At 41.4% G+C, this 17,390-nt stretch overlaps 1 protein-coding gene across 4 annotated transcripts in view; it reads left to right on the top strand.

Moving 5' to 3' along the window:
• LOC135104068 (ATP-binding cassette sub-family C member 4-like) overlaps positions 1 to 17,390 on the top strand; it is a 116,075-nt gene that overhangs the window by 51,884 nt on the left and 46,801 nt on the right. The gene's annotated exons all lie outside the window — the stretch shown is intronic.

Below are 17,390 nucleotides of genomic sequence, written 5' to 3' on the forward strand. Positions count from 1 at the left end.
GTAGGTCCGTTTTTTTCTTGCAGCTTTCCTTATGGTCTTATGTTCTTGCGTTCTTACGAGTGACAACTTTAGAGACTCGTGTTGTACTGCCGTAGCCTGAGGACACACGCGCCCCAAGACAAGGCTGACGGAGAATATGAGTAATGTTTGGCTTTATATATGGTTATCTTCCTGCGGAGCTTGAACTTAAGACCTCACGCTCACCACTTCCTTCTGAGCGCGTCTGTGTGTGTGCGTGTGTGTGTGTGTGTGTGTGTGTGTGCAGCAGTATGTGGGGAGTAATTTGTTACTCAGATCCGGATTCTAATGAATTCAAGAACGCCTGACCTTCAAAGCCTTCCTGGATCTGTCAGTTTGCTTCCGTTTTTTAGTCATGTACTTTTTCATTCTTTCTTTCTTTTTCCTACATTGCGTATGTGTGTGTGCGTTTGTGTGTAATTATGTTATTGTTTCCACTTGTTTATTGCTTGTATCTACGTTTTTCTTTCTGTTTTGTGTGTGTGTGCTTACTGCATTGCGTATTTTCGTGTGTTCGTGTGTCGTTTTGTTTCCTTTTGTTTTGTTTTCCTTTTTTTTTATTGTATATACCTACGTTTGCTCTTGGATTTGCTTGTTTTTGTTTACTAGGACTTGTTATGCATCTGTCTAGCTTATGTTTATTTGTGTTGGTCATGTATGATGTGTGTGTGTGTGTGTGTGTGTGTGTGTGTGTGTGTGTGTGTGTGTAGTATCGCTGTCAGACTTACCGCGTGTCTTTACCTGTCCACATTTGTTTGATCCATTTGTCTGTGTTCAGCTGTTATTATTTTTGCATGACAATCACCGTGCATACGTGAATGTAAATACTGAGCACGCGACTATCTGCTTGCATGCGATAACAAAAAGTGGACTCACGAACCATGTTTCATCACCCTCGCAGATTATCTTGATGACTCGTGCATAGTTTAGAGAGTATGCGCATTGAATCGCGTGGAAACTAAGCATAAAACAGAACCTCATGTGTGTGTGTGTGTGTGTGTGTGTGTGTGTGTGTGTGTGTGTCTGAAGGGTGAGGGTCGCGGTGACCTCACAGTATAACCATTTTTTGCAGCCGCTCGTGTCCTTCGGCTGGCAACAGTAGGAGGGAAGAAAGGAGGATAGGAAGGAGGGGGAGCGAGGACAAAGGGGAGGGAGGGAAGGGAGGGAGTAGAAGGTCAAGGAGGTGACATAATCCCATGCCAAGTGTTACCTTCATATTCTCAAACGTTTCTCCGCTATGATGAAACTTTTAACTGAGTGTAGTGTATTTGCGTCTCCCCGAGTGTTTCCGTGACTCTGAGGACAGGAGCTAGTGACTCTGCAGCTTCAGATACAAAATCACCCATGAAAGCTCAGTAATAATCTTCGTAGCCTTTGAAATTATTTCTCATGAGAGCTCAGTGTTTAAGATTAGGAGTACAGACCCTTGGAAGCGAGTAATGTATGGAGGGACACGTGGGTTGGAGGGAGGGAGAAGGGACACGACCCCATAACTAACTTGTTACACACACACACACACACACACACACACACACACACACAGAGTAAAGTTGTGATGCAACGCTCTGGAGGAGGAGAGGAGAGATGGAAAGTACATTATAAGAGGTTGTGTGAGTAGTAGTAGTAGTAGTAGTAGTAGTAGTAGCAGTAGTAGTAGTAACAATAATAGTTGTTGTAGTTGTAGTAGTAGTAGTAGTAGTACCAGTAGTAGCAGTAGTAATAGTAGTTGTAGTAGTAGTAGTAGTAGTAGTAGTAGTAGTAGTAGTAGTAAGAATAGCGCCACAAGCAACAAGAACATCAACACAAAAGATCAAAAGATAGTAGGGGAGGATGTGTGTGTGTGTGTGTGTGTGTGTGTGTGTGTGTGTGTGTGTGTGTACAATACCCGAATGCATGAAGGATTTATCTATCGCCTCACCTCTCGTCGTCTTCCGGTGAACAACCCTGATAACAGGAGACAATACTTCATTATTGCCGCCATACACTGACTGATGGCGAAATAAAAGGAGGAGGAGGAGGAGGAAGAGGAGGAGGAGGAGGAGGGAGGAAAGACAGAGAAAAGAACAAACCAAACAAGTACGGGAACTCCATCCTATCTTGAAGTGGGAGAGCGAAAAGGAAAAGTGATGAAGATGAAAGAATAGGAGGTGGGGGAGGAGGAGGAGGAGGGAGAGGAGATAAGAAAGGGAGATAAGAGGACGAATACTGTAAAGAAACGTGCAAAAAAAAAAAAAATACACGAACTCAGTCTTATCTACAAGTGGAAGGGCGAAAAGAAAGTGATGGGAATGAAAGAATAATAAGAGGAGGAAGAGTAAGAGGTAGTAAAAGGAGACAAGATGACGCATGCTGTGAAGGAATGAGCAAAGAAATACACAAACTCACTCTTATCTACAAGTGTAATGGCGAAAGGAAAAGAGACGCGAAAAATTCCCTTGAAAACGTAACATAAGAAGCAGGAGGGAGGTGGTGGATGATTTAATCTCTCCCACACTCCACAATGTTTAGAGCTGCTGGCTGGAGTGGAGTGGTGCTTGATGTGTCAGCGCGGATGCCAGCCTTCCCTCCCGTCCTCTCCTGCACTTATTAACCCCTATATTCTGAAACACTCCTGCGCCGCACCTCCACCACTTTTAAGAGGCTCTAGTTGAAGTTACACGGGTTTTTAAGGGTTTTTTAAGGTTCTAGTGACACATTAACAGGATTTTTACATTATTATTAGGAAAAATACTCTTGAGAACTCGGCTAATCATCTTTGTGGCCTTTGAAAACAGTCGTGGTGAGAGAGCAAAGCATTTCAGTACACGGGCCACAGTGTGTCTGGACGTGGCAAGTACATACAACAAAGGGAGTTGTGGGGCGGGAAAGCCTGACGCCCCGAGCAACGTATTTCCCATCCGTGTGTAGTTTGTGGTGAGGGGGGCTAGGTAAGGTGCCGACTAACTCATAAACAGACCAGCTGCTTCTCTCTGCGCCGCGGTTTGAACATCTATAAAATGTTATAAACATGTCAATGGGTGTAAACAAGTCTAGTTTGCGACGAGGTGCAGAGAGCGCCGGGAGAGACCAGCCTCTTTTGGTTCTGTCAGAGCGCTGCGAGAGAAGTATCGGCGAGGAATGGATACAAATTATTAATATTTTTAGGAGCTCTTTATGGCCTAATGTAAAAAATGAGTATCGAAACTATACGGAAAGGCTTACAAATTTTAATCCTTTAAGGAGCTCTTCGGGGACATACCTAATGAAAGAAAAAAAAACAAGCTTATTGAAACTTTACTGTAAGGCTTATAAATACGAGTAAGTAATATTCTGGAGAGCTCGGAACCACATTTAATGTAAAAAGAGGATTTACTGAAATACAAATAATCAATCATTTTGGGAACCACGGTTAATGGAAAAAGAGAGTTTACTGAAGCTTTACTGAAAGGCTCACAGATGATTAGCCTTTCGGAGAGCTTGGATCCACATTTAAAGTAAAAAGAAGGTTTACTGAATCTACAGGAAGTCTACAGTACTGTATTATTTTTTTTTTTTCATACTAGCGCAGGTAACAACACCCTGAGAGAGACTCCTGTAAAGGCATAAACTGCGTGGTGATAAGACAGAAGCATTAAAACTGCTTAAAGAATTCAGAAAAAATATATATATAAATCAGGTTTTATTACTTAGGGAACATGTTACAATGTGCACCAATAGTTATAAGAAAAAAAAAAAACTGGGTCATAAATGGAGAAATGGGAAAGAATTAACATGATCTTAAAAGGAAGTTGTAAAACTTTATGGATGATGAAAGATGGTAAGCTTCAATTCGGTGCTGAGGTACTACCTTAAGCAGGTCACCTGGCCTCGCGTAATCTCCTAATTTTCCCTTAGTCTTGTGAGACGAATAGGGATCGTATTCTGAAACACTTCTTCCCCACACCTCCACTGCTTTCAAAAGGCTTTCCTTGAAGTTACACGGGTTTCTAAGGGTGTTTTTTTTTTTTTTTTTTTTTTTTTTGGGATCAAGTGACAGATTAACAAGATTTTAAATTGTTAACGGGGGAAGCAGCATTGAGAATCCGGCTAATCATCTCTGTGGCCTTTAAAAATTGTCATGGTGAGCGAGCAAAGTGTAACAGAATATAGGCCTAGCAAAGACACAATAAAGACTTAACAACGTCATTTGTTTCAAAGTGAGATGGATGATGACAAACAGCAGAAGACGTGACGTACAGCTGTGAAGGTGGCAGGAATTCTCACAAGGATATCAAACTACATTGCTGTACACTAATTGGCCCTCTCTTTTATCTCTCATATTTCTTAAGTAATTTACATGTCTTAATTCTGACTGTATTGTATTTCTTTATCGCATCAAGTTTTTTTTTCTTTCATTTTTTCAAACTTTCCTGCTGTACACTACTAGTTTTATCTCGCCTGTATATCTTTTTATGTAGTTGTATCTACTAATCTTTTAATGTATTGTTTTTTTTTCTACGTGTCTTAAGAAATTTTCCTCTTTTTTGTTTTTTTTAACTTAACGGTATTGGTTTTATATGAACAGAATAACCATTGTACTCAGCGGAAATAAAGTTGCAATTCAGGCCCCCCTCTCTCTCTCTCTCTCTCTCTCTCTCTCTCTCTCTCTCTCTCTCTCTGCCTTAGATTGTAATTTTACCCCTATGATCGTTCTTTTTTTTCTTTTTTTAACAGGTTGGGTTAGATTACTTTATTTTTCCTTCCTTCCTTCCTTCCTTCTTTATCGGGTCCGTTCTATCTGACACATTTAATGATAGACAAGCAGGATGTCTTCGTTGGGTACACGCGCAGCGTAGACTAAATGATGCTGGTTGCTGTGGCGGTGGTGGTGATGGTAGTCGTGGCAGTGATTTTGATAGTTGCATACATCACTTTTCACTTACTTCCGGTATAGACTAGATGATAATGGTGGTGGCGGCGGTGGTGGTGGTGGTGGTGGTGGTTGTGACTTTGCACTAATTTCCTCGTATGACATAGAAAGGCAGGCACTTCTCCGGAACACTTATGATATACGTAGCTATTATACTGCCATGCCCTTGTCCTTGTGTCCTTGTGTCTGTGCGATGTGCTAATGTCATGCGACCAGATCAGACCAAGAGCGTTACCTAGAAGAACCATCGGAGTGTATCTGTGTATGTGAACGAGTGTCTTCAGAGTGTATTTGAGTGTTTCGAGACGGTTTTTTTTAATGTTTTCGGGTTTTTTCGGATGTTTTGTGGTATTATAGAGTGTTTTCAGATATTTAGGGGGGTTTTTAAGGCGTCTCTTTTGGTGTTCATGAGTGTTTTGCAGGGATTGTTAGGGGATCTTGGCGTGGTGGTAGTGGTGGTAGTTTGGGTCTGTTTTTTTTAGGTATTTTGAGGGATGTTTTCTATGTGTTTTGAGGTATTAAGGAGTATTGGAGTGCTGTTGAACTGTTTTGGGATGTTTTTGCAAGTATTTTGGGTGAAATTTGTGGTGTTTCTTATTTTTTGGTGGTGTGAGTTTTTTTTTTGGAGTTGTTTTTGGGATTCTTCAGGTGTTTTGGCGTATTTTCGGTTTATTTTCGGTGTTTTTGAGATGTTTTGGGGATCTAGGGAGTTTTCGAGTTGTAGTGGAGGGTCTTTGAGATGTTCGGGGAATGTTGAGACGCTATGGAGTGTCTGAGGTGTTATTGCGGTGTGTTGGGGTGTTTGGTGGATTTTGTGGTGTTTTGGAGTGTTCTGGGATTAAATAATGCTGTTGCTTTTCTTCTCCATTCGTCCCGTGCAGGAGAATGAGGCGGCGTCTTCTCGAGTATCATATTGTATCGTATGACTCTTCTGCGCTGCCCCTCCACTACGTTCAAAAGATTTAAATTGAGATTACACTGGTTTTCAAGTTTTTTATTATTTTTTTATATGGTTTTAGTGACTAACAAAATTTCAAAGTTATTAACAGGAGAAGCACTCTTGAGAATCGGCATGATCATCTCTGTGGTCTTTGAAAATAGTCTTGTTGAGAGCAAAGCGTTTCAGAATACAACTATTGGCCTGAGGACGATGAGCGACCCGGCGCGGCGAGGGGGAAAATAAGGTCCGGATTCTCAAACGCTTTGCTCTCTCACCACTAGTATCTTCAAAAGCCACACATGATTAGCCGGGCTTTCAAGATTGTTTCTTCTGTTAATAAGGTAAAAATCTTGTTGATCTGTCACTAAAACCCTAAAAACCCGTGTTACTTAAATGGACCCTTTGAAAGTAGCGGATGTGTGGCCAATAAGTATTTCAGAGTATGGGGCCGGGGCACCCAGCCGGGAGGACCTGTAGTGGAATAATGTGGGCATGAGATGTTGTCGAAGGGATCGCAGGTGAGCGCATGGCCGGGCAAGTAAAAGAAGAGTAAGTGGTGGTGTGGGTAGGGTTACTAGGGACGGGAACAGTCAGTTGCAGGTGAACGAAACTGGAGATTATTATTAGTAGGAGTGCAGGTGGCAAGTGCGGATTGACCTTGTGAAGATGGAGGGGAGAGGAACCAGAGGAAAGCAAAAGATTAGGTGGAGAAATGGAAGTGAGAGACATGAGACTGCTGGGCCTGGAGGGAGAGGATGCACTGTAGGCAGAAGTTATTGTCTGCAACATACAAGAGCGGTCGACCCTACCACGGATTAACAAGACCAAGAAGAAGAAGGTGGTGGTGGTGGTGGTGGTGAGCTGGGTCGTGGTTGGCGAGAAGGCGAGGAGGCGAGGGAAGGAGGTGAGGAGGAAAGGGAACCCAGAGAATCCTGAACACTGCTGGTGAACCTTTCTTTGCAACGAGTCACAAAGCAAGTTGTTATGGACAGTCCTCCTCCTCCTCCTCCTCCTCCTCCTCCTCCTCCTCCTCCTCCTCCTCCTCCTCCTCCTCCTCCTCCTCCTCCTAGAAGCACTAAAAGAGTTCGTTGTCTCTAATACAGGTTGCACCTCCACAGATGTTGTTCCTGCCATCCCTGACAGACCTGCCTCCTCCACTCTAGGGGCTCCTGCCCGCCCACATGCTGAGCTTGCAGAGTCACCATTCATATTAGTCAAAAATCGTGCCACCACCACTAATGTTAAAAACTTTTTGCCCATCTCAACACACAACAGGTACCAGATCCTAGCTGAAGAGGAGGAAGATGCACAAGAGACGAGACTGGTCGGAGACTCAATAGTCAGAGGTCAGCTCTCTGAGTTCTGTGGCAGGGCTCGTAGGACACGTAAGCGTCTTTGCATGCCTGGTGGACGCTTAGACGACATCACGGCAGCATGTGACGAGGCAGCCTGCGGATCTAACAATAACACCCTCTTTATTATTCACGCAGGTACAAATGATGTTGAAAACACTAGGTCTGAAGAGCTCATGGAAAAGTTCAAGAAGATGATACAGCGCTTCAAAACTAAATCCAATAATATTATTGTTTCAGGTATCCTCCCCCGCATCAGGGCACCGGCTGTCTTCTACAACAGAGCCTTCAGCACTAACAGCCGTCTCCGTTCTCTTTGCACAGAGGAAGGTGTAGACTTTGTTAATCTATGGGACAACTTTTATAATAAACCTTCTCTATTTCAGCCGGATGGTTTACACCTAAATGGAATTGGAGCAGCACGACTTGGTAGACTCCTTAGTAATAAAGTTTCTATTTTCAGACCAAAAAACGACCAGCAAGATCGTGTAGCCCCAGGCTCTTAGTAGCCTCCTCGCGCAACCCAACCTCCATGTGCAACACTATAAAAGCTTGCCTAATCAACGCTCGCAGCCTTAGAAATAAATTTTCAGATTTAGAAACCCTGGCAGCTGTAGAAAACTACCACATTATTGGTATTACTGAATCTTGGCTGAACTCTGCAAACAGAGACTTTCTTGCGGAATACAAATTGCCAGGTTATGAAATGTTCAGCAGTGAAAGAAAAGACAGGATAGGTGGCGGTGTATTGCTGTATGTAAAAGCCAGTCTTCAGCCAACCATACTAAAAACCGAAAAGATTAACAATATAGATTCAGTCTTCTTGCATTTAAGAGTACGTTCTAAGAAAACTGCTATAGGTCTTATTTATAGGCCTCCGGTTCACAATGTTTCCTCCGATAAGAATTTACAAGATCAAATCACTGAAATAAGTAACACTTTTGATACAGTCATCTGTGGAGACTTCAATCTACCTGTTAACTCATGGGGAAATCCACTTAACTCTCACTCTGGTCACGACTTGTATAATAATTTATTAGAATGTTCCCTAAAGCAACACGTCCAAGGACCCACACGAGGTGACAACATATTAGATCTTGTTCTTTCAACAAACGATGACTTAATATCTAACGTTAATATTGGTCCTGAATTTAGTACAAGTGACCACAAGATTGTCTCCTTTAACATCAACCTTCAAGCATATAAGGACATTGTTAGCAACGAAAAAGTTTTCATATATAAAAAAGGAGACTACGACAGACTCAGGTCAATTCTTTCTGTCGCAGATTGGAACGCTGAACTTGGCGAAAGTAACATTGAGGAATCATGGGCGAAATTTAAGTACATTTTAGAAGATGCTGTGAAGACATGTATCCCTATGCGTAAAAGACGTCCATGCAAGAGAAATAAACCTAAATGGTGGACAAACAAGATTGAGTCACAACTACTGCAGAAAAATCGTGCCTACCGTAAATATTTGTCCTCTCAGAATGAGGCTGATAAACTAGAATACGACAGACTCCGACGCGAATCAAAAAAGCTCATTAGACAGAGTAAGAAAAATCTAGAAATGTATATTGCAAGCATTGCTAAATCCAATCCCAAAGAATTTTACAGTTACGTTCGAAATAAAAAAGTCCTTACATCTCACATTAATCACATTACACTAGATAACGGTAATTTTGTCACCGGAGAAACTCAGATCGCGGACACACTGAATGATTATTTTGCTTCAATTTTTACAGAGGAAAATACTCATACAATCCCCGAACCACTCCTTATGCTCCATAACATAACCCCCTTAAGTGTCTGCGTTTTTCATGAAAATGAGATAATCAAAGTAATTGATAAGATGAAAACTGACAAAGCCCCCGGCCCAGATGGTATTGCACCACGTGTCTTGAAAGAAACTAAATTCCAAATTTGTAAGCCCCTTTCGTTGCTTTTCACCAAATCATTTAACTGCGGTAAGGTTCCCGAGGATTGGAAGTTAGCTAACGTTACCCCTATAGAAAAGAAAGGCGATAATTCACTTCCAAGTAACTACAGACCTATCAGCCTTACATCTGTAGTATGTAAACTAATGGAAACAGTAATTCGCAATAATTTAGTGAACTTTCTAGAGGAAAATGATTTAATCAATGACTCGCAGCATGGCTTCCGAAACAGACGTTCTTGTCTAACTAATTTGCTTGATTTCTTTTATGATGTTTTCACCATGTACGACGAAACAAAGGCAGTAGATATAGTGTATCTAGATTTTCAAAAAGCTTTTGACAAAGTTCCCCATAAGCGGCTACTAGCTAAATTGAAGTCACATGGTATAAATGGAAAACTTCTCAATTGGCTTGAAGACTGGCTGTCTGAGAGAAAACAGCGCGTTGTTTTAAATGGTAAATTTTCAAACTGGCGAGAAGTTCTAAGTGGTGTACCACAGGGATCAGTGCTCGGCCCTGTTCTTTTCCTTATTTACGTTAATGATATCGATGAGGGCCTCACCTGCAAAGTATCTAAGTTCGCTGATGATACAAAAATAATGAATAAAGTAGTCACGTCTGAGGATAAAAGAAAATTACAATCTGATCTTGACCACTTAGCCACTTGGTCAGACAAGTGGCAGATGAGCTTCAATGTAGATAAATGTAAAGTGTTGCACATTGGTAATAACAACGATCACACTGATTACTTAATGAACGGTACCGAGCTTCTTAAGGTTAAGGAGGAAAAGGACTTGGGTGTTATAATTACCTCAGACCTCAAGTCAAGTAAACACTGCTCGGAAGTAGTTAAAACAGCAAATAAATTGGTTGGGTTTATTGGTAGGACTTTCGAATTCAAATCAGAAGGGGTAATTCTCACATTGTTTAATACACTTGTCCGACCTCTACTTGAGTATTGCGTCCAGTTCTGGTCACCCCATTACAGGAAAGATATAGACAAGCTGGAGAGAGTCCAAAGAAGAGTTACCAAGTTGATCCCACGACTGCGGAACAAGCCTTATGAGGAGCGCTTGAGGGAACTCAACTTGTTCAGTTTAGAGAAACGGCGAATGCGAGGTGACTTAATTGAATTGTTTAAGATGTGTCGGGGCTTTGATAACGTAAATGTAAACAACTATCTCATCATTGACAGTTCCAACACCACTCGAAATAATGGCTACAAGATTATAGGTAAGCGTTTCAGATCAGACGAGGCTAAGTATTATTTCTTTAATAGAATTGTAAATGTCTGGAACTCTCTCCCAGCACATATTGTCGATAGTAACACAATAGAAATTTTTAAACAAAGGTTGGACAATCACCTCGCAGCAACCCCTCATATAACGTACTTTGCGCCTACATAAAATGTTGTTTTTTTTTTTTTTTTTTTTTTTTTTTTTTTTTTTTTTTTAGTTAGTTAGTGTAGTGAATAGTATAATTTCTCTTTCATCCTTTCCTATCACATCTTAGCCTTTCCTCCTCCCTATACTCTCCTGTTTTTCCTTCCTTGATCTCTAGTGTCCTCCATCCTCTAACTCTTAGAATCTGTAGTGGTAGTGGTAGAATAGACACACAGACAGCCTCGTTAGGCCCAGTAGGGCTGTTGCTGTCTGTTCTTTCCTTTGTATTCCTTTGTATTGTATTCCTCCTCCTCCTCCTTCAAGGCTCTCAGAATAGATTACTCACTCATCAAATGAAATGTTTATTTATTTATTTTATGTGCTTTATTGTATGTGTGTTGTGTGTGTGTGTGTGTGTGAGTGTGTAATCTCGGTGTTGCGGTGCCAGTTTGTTAATAAAGTAAGCAACTGATCGTGCTGATCCTGTGCATGGAAACTGTGGCTGCTGCTTTATTACCACCACCACCACCACCACTACTTTCCCTAGAGCTGCCAGCACCGTCACCAGAATTAGTCGAGACATTACACCGTACACCTTGCATGCGCTCACACACTCCTCTCAGGGCATGAATATGCACTCGACAAATTTAGTGTATGTTAAATTCTGAGACGGTTTGAATGTTGTCGTATGGTGGCGGCAAAACATTTATATAGTAAGGCTGCGGTTCACCTTTCCAGAGATGCCGAAACCTAACGGAACCTTTGTACAAGAGCCAATCCCTTTAATGAAGTACCCCCATTACGTGAGACTGAAAGCACACGAAATAATCCTTCTAACCAACCCGTTCCCATTGAAGGTGCAAGGTGTGATGCCTTTACAATAATAAAAACATAAGAACATAGGAAAATAAGGGAAGCTGCAAGAAGCCATCAGGTCTCCACGTGGCAGTTCCTGTATGAAACATGCCTACCTATGTCCACCTATCATTTACTACTACTACTACTACTATTACTGATAATAATAATAATAATAATAATAATAATAATAATAATAATAATAATAATAATAATACGTATTTATCTTTACTACTACTATTTTTACTTTTACTTACCTACTTACCTCTTTAATACTATTACTACTACGACTACTACTACAGCTACTACTACTACTACTACTACTACTACTACTACTACTACTACTACTACTACTACCACTTCCTGGCTGGCCGTAAGAAGACCATCTCATCGCGTCCTCTCCCGCACACTTTATTTACCACAAAGGAGATTGAAAATTTGCGTAACATTCACTCTGATACAAGCAAGCATATCCTTGACCTTGGTAGTTGTTCAAGAAGGGGAGTAGCCTGTACATAATCTTATCTCCCAGTCTCTCGCATCCCTCCCTCCACCATGCCTTCCCTTCCCTCCTCCCTCATGTCGTGCTTCTTTGCGCCATACTCTGAATCACTTCTGCGCCGCACCTTCACAACTTTCAAAAGCTTCTTGTTGAAGTTACACGGGTTTTTAAGTATGTTTTTTTTTTCCGGTTCCGGTGATAAATTAACAAGATTTCTGCGGTATTTGCAGGAGAAACACTCTTGAGAATCCGGCTTATCATCCCTGTAGCCTTTGAAAATACTCGTGGTGAGAGAGCGAAGTGTTTCTCAGTACTGACCACAGATGTTGCCGCTTCTTGTAATCGTGGTACCTGCTTTCGTGTTTATATTCTTCCTCCGCTATTTATGTCTTCTACTTTTTTACTTCCTCCTTCGTTTCTTCCTTCTTCCATTCTTATCCCATATTCTTCATTTCGTATTTCATCACATGGTGTTTCTTGGATTATGGCATTGTCCCTTCTTGCCCTCCTCCCTGTCCTCCCCTGTCTCCTCTCTGTCTCAATCTTTGTCTCTCCTCCCTTTTTCTCCCAGTCCCTCCCTGCCCATCCCTTCCCACAATTTCTCTCCTTCCTCCTTCCTCCTTGGTCCTAGCTGAGTATTGCATAACTCGGTGCATTCTGTAGCTATGTATGTTCTGCCACGTACCTTTAATCCATTGTATTTCAACGCTGCATAATTCTTATCCAGTTCTTGATGACCCTCATTCTTTCTTTCCCCGGTTCTCAGACTTACACCACGTAACGCAAGACAGAATTATATATCTGAGTCATGAAGTTCGTCATTATAAGATTAGCAATATGTTCTTCCACACGTCTTCCATATCTAAGCCTAAATCCTGATTTTTACTTCCCCGAATCATGAACTTGCATAACCTGACGCAAAACACTATTAGATCTCTCCATGAATCTTCACGCTTCTCATTACACCTCCTCTATTCCTCCAAACGCTTTGTATCCACCCCGTCTTTTTTCTGTATTCTTTGGCCTTCATCCTTCCCTCCTCCGGCCCCTAAACTTGCATAACCTAATGTAAGAGTAAAAATCAATTAGATCTCTCCACGAGTCATCACGCTTCCCATCATAACCATATATTCCTCCACACGTCTTTCATCCGCCCGTCCTCTTTCTGTCATTTCCGAGTTATGGTCCTTTCCCTCTCCGGTTCCCGTACTTGCATAACCTAATGTAAAGCACAATTGGATATCTCTGTGGGTCTTCAGGTTGTTTATTATAACGATGACACCTTCTGTTCTCCCATACGCGTCTTCTATACCACCTCGTCTTCATCCTGTCCTCCTTCTGCTTGATTCTTTACTTCTCCGTCTGTTCCACACTGTTATATCTCTCCATGGGTCTTCAGGCTCCTCATTCCAACAAAGCAATTTTTCCTCGTGATTTTTTGGGAACTCTCCTTGGGCAATTCTCTTTTGAATCTGGTATCTTCAGTGGCCCTCTCTTTTGTGTGTGTGGGGGGGGGTTCATTTTGTTGCACTGGCCAGAACCACTCATGTATGAAAAATATATATATATATCATCCACGTGTCTTCTCCCAGTTCCTTTTCGTCTTGTATTCATATTCTTTCCTCGTCTCCATTGTGTGTATATAATAAGTGGAGACAGTTATCGTCATATCCTCATTTATAATTCATCTGTAAACTGGACGAGTTATTGAGCCCATAAAGCACGACGTATTCTTCTGCATGTCTTCTACTGATGTTATCTTCATCCTGCACTCTCAATCTTGACTTCCCTTCACTGTTCGTATTGTAAGTGCAGACACAGAGGTTGCTTCATACTCTCATATATTTAACTCATAAACCGGACGAGTCATAAGGTTCATAAAAGCATCACGTATTCCCCCATTCGTCTTCTACCGATCTCATTTTCATCCTGTACTGCGTTCCGTTTCTTCCCTTTAATGTATGTAGTGTAAATGGAGGCGCAGATGTTATGTCTTATTCACATTACTAACTTGAATTACACGAGTCACAAACTTCACGGGAGGGTTGGGAAGGAGTATGAACACCTGCACAACCACCTATTTCTTGCCTCCGTACAACATCTGAAAGTTTTCCTAGAGGCGAGGTAGTGAAGGGGAGTTAGAGCCAAGGTGTGAGGCACGAGGCGGACCGCTGATAAGGAAGGGGGGACTTAGATAAGGGTGGCTACTGGCTACTGTCAGTCAGTCTGAACTCTTGTATTGCCTCACGTTGGGAAGGGGAGATAGAAAGGGTGGGATGAGTTGGAAAGGGCAGCAGCTTGCGTCATATCAGTTTGTTTTTAGCGTCATAATGTTACCTACCCACACTGTCTTCCTGCTTCCCTTCCTGACTTGAGTGTCTTGTTGTTGTTTTTGTTGTTGTTGTTGTTGTTGTTGTTCTTCTTCTTCTTCTTCTTCTTGTTCTTCTTGTTCTTGTTCTTCTTCTTCTTCTTCTCGCGGGAAAAAATAAATAAATAAACAAAATTAAATTAAATTAAGAGAAAGAAATGAACACCGGCAGGGTTATATAATTGGTGAAGACTTCTCGCGGGGCAGTGTGAGGCAGCGAATGGCAGTTTGAAGAACACAAAGGCCCGTATTCTGCAACGCTTTGTTCTTCCATCTGGACTGTTACCGAAGGCTGCATAGATGACTGACCATATCCTTTTGAGTGTTTTACTTAATGACGATACAGATTGTTTGTTAAGCCATAACTGTTATCATTTAAACACTCTTGAAAATTCCCTGACAACTTTTACTACATCGTGCTTGATGGAAGAGATAAGAAGAGCCACGAAATGTATTGGAATGCGGTCATGCAGGGCACGAACCTGACGCGCGCCCTTTGCCTCCCACCCAAGCACTGTCTGCCTCGCATCCCCAGAGACTTTCCATTGGACTTCCCCTGACCTGCAGCTGCCCACACCTTGCCTAGAATTACCCCGCAGGCAGCGTCCCTCCGCCAGGCCCTCAGTTCATTCACCACTCATAAACACACACACTATAAATTAATAAATGAATAGATAAATAACAAATAAATAAATGAAAAAATAATAAAAATTATTACTAACAATATAATAAGTCGATCTATATCACATGAAGGAAAATTAAATAAGATGAAAATTATATGTTTGAAGACGATTACGTAAAGTGCTTAATGACTGAACTTGCAAGCTGATTTTGTTTTATTTATTTATTTATTTATTTATTTTATTTATTTTTTTTATCTATTTATTTTATTTATTTTATTTTTTTATTATTTATTTATTTATTTTTATTTTCATTTTTATTTATTTATTTTTTTATTTATTTATTTTTTTTTTTTTTGCGGTGGGGAGGGGCTAGAATTTGAAAATCTTGAGTAAGATATGCCACTAATTGTTATGATATTACTGACGGTTACTATCTCTCGTGTCAGCAGTCTTCGCCAACTGAATAGTGTCCTCTTGCCTTTATGTATTTATTTACTACTACTGCTATTGAACAGATTTTATAGTTTGTTCTGTGGTGTGACGTTTATGAATGAACTAAGGCTCGTAAACATGACAATTATAAACGAGACATGTATATTGTCATCATCACTGTCGCCACCACCACCAACACCACCATCACCACCATCCTCATCCTACCCATCATCAATGTCACCATGACCACCATCCTCCCCATCACCACCATCACCATCCTTATCTCCATCATCACCACCACTACTTCCATCACTCCCATCACCCTTCTCATCACCACCACCATCATCATCATTATTATCACCACCACCACCACCACTACCACTACCACTACCACCACCACCACCACGATCACTGACCACTACAAGGCGCCTCCTGCACAAAGGGCCTCCCAAACTTACTTTCTCCATGAATCAGCAGTGTGCCAACCCTCGCAAAGTTTTAACAGCAAACTTTTCAGTCTCGTTTCGTCTGCCCTCCCACGTGTAAGATCCAGCCAGCCAGCCAGCCAGCCATCCAGCCAGACTCCAGCCTGTCTGTGTGCATATTTTCGTCTGTTAGGATCAATAAGCGTTTTCAGCCACTTGTTACGGGGATTTTTCTTTCACCACCACGTCTTACAGTATTTCTCACCTCCAATCATGCCTAGTCCATCTCATTTTAGACATTTTTTGGTGTTGTTTTGTTTTTCAGTGATCCATATAATACGAACTTTACTCCTGTACCTTATTTTTTTTTTTTTTAACATGTTTATTCTCTTGCACCTTTTTTTTTTTTTATCTTTACACTCTTAAGGAAAATCTGAAACAAGTCTGCTCTACATTGCATTAAGAAAGTGGATTTAGAGACGATCGAGAGCTTTTTTTATTTATTTATTTGTTTATTCATTTATTTATTTATTGTTTTTATTTATTTATTTTTTTATTTATTTTTTTTTTTTGCCTATGGAATGCCTAAAGCAAAACCCCCTACCCCCCCCGCACTGCACTAAGGAAACGGCATTAGAGGAGACAGAGAGGTGACTTTCTGGGTGCATGCGGCGATAGCTACTGTACTGGGGTGAGGTACAGTAACATTGGTGGCTTCAGTCGGCGGGAACTCTACGCCAGGAGTGGATGTTCTAGGTAGTGTTGTTGTAGTGGTCTGGAATTTTTGAAGAGTTTTTAAATGCCTGAGAGAGAGAGAGAGAGAGAGAGAGAGAGAGAGAGAGAGAGAGAGAGAGAGAGAGAGAGAGAGAGAGAGAGAGAGAGAGAGAAGGAATAATGGTCTCAAATCGATGGAATATTTCAGAGTTTAAGTTCAATAGCATTCGTCCACGTTTGTCAGTTCATGGAGGGTCATTTCTCTTGAAGCAACCCATTCCCTTGAGAGCCTCGCCATGAAGAAAATTGTATAGTAGTCTCTCTCTCTCTCTCTCTCTCTCTCTCTCTCTCTCTCTCTCTCTCTCTCTCTCTCTCTCTCTCTCTCTCTCTCTCTCTCTCTCTCTCTCTCTCTCTCTCTCTCTCTCTCTCTCTCTCTCACCCAAACACCAGGTACTAAAACACATCCAAACACACACACACACACAGAGAGAGAGAGAGAGAGAGAGAGAGAGAGAGAGAGAGAGAGAGAGAGAGAGAGGAGAGAGAGAGAGAGAGAGAGAGAGAGGAGAGGAGAGAGAGAGAGAAAAAAATACCAGCAGATAATTGGCTAAAACTAATTCATGTGGTGTCCGAATAAATGAATAGGACGAGGAACTGAAGACGTGCAGATGATTGAATTTTTCCTTCGTTATTGCTTCTGTTCTATTTGATGCTTTTTTTTTTTTTTTTTCTTGGTGGAAATAGATGTGTTTCAAGGAGGGACTGTCACGTGTACGCCCTAGTGCCGGCTCCTTGCAGCGTCCAGGGATAGAGAGAGATCTATTTTCTCAATCATTTCATCATCTTATCATGACTACTTTTAACGTGCTCCAGGGAGGTCACTGGGGGTTTTCAATAATGTTTCCATGATTCTTCTTCTAGTTTAAGAAATATTCAGCATCATCAGTGGCAAAA

The sequence above is a fragment of the Scylla paramamosain genome, chromosome 10 (assembly GCF_035594125.1).
Source record: "Scylla paramamosain isolate STU-SP2022 chromosome 10, ASM3559412v1, whole genome shotgun sequence".
Lineage (NCBI taxonomy): Eukaryota > Metazoa > Arthropoda > Malacostraca > Decapoda > Portunidae > Scylla > Scylla paramamosain.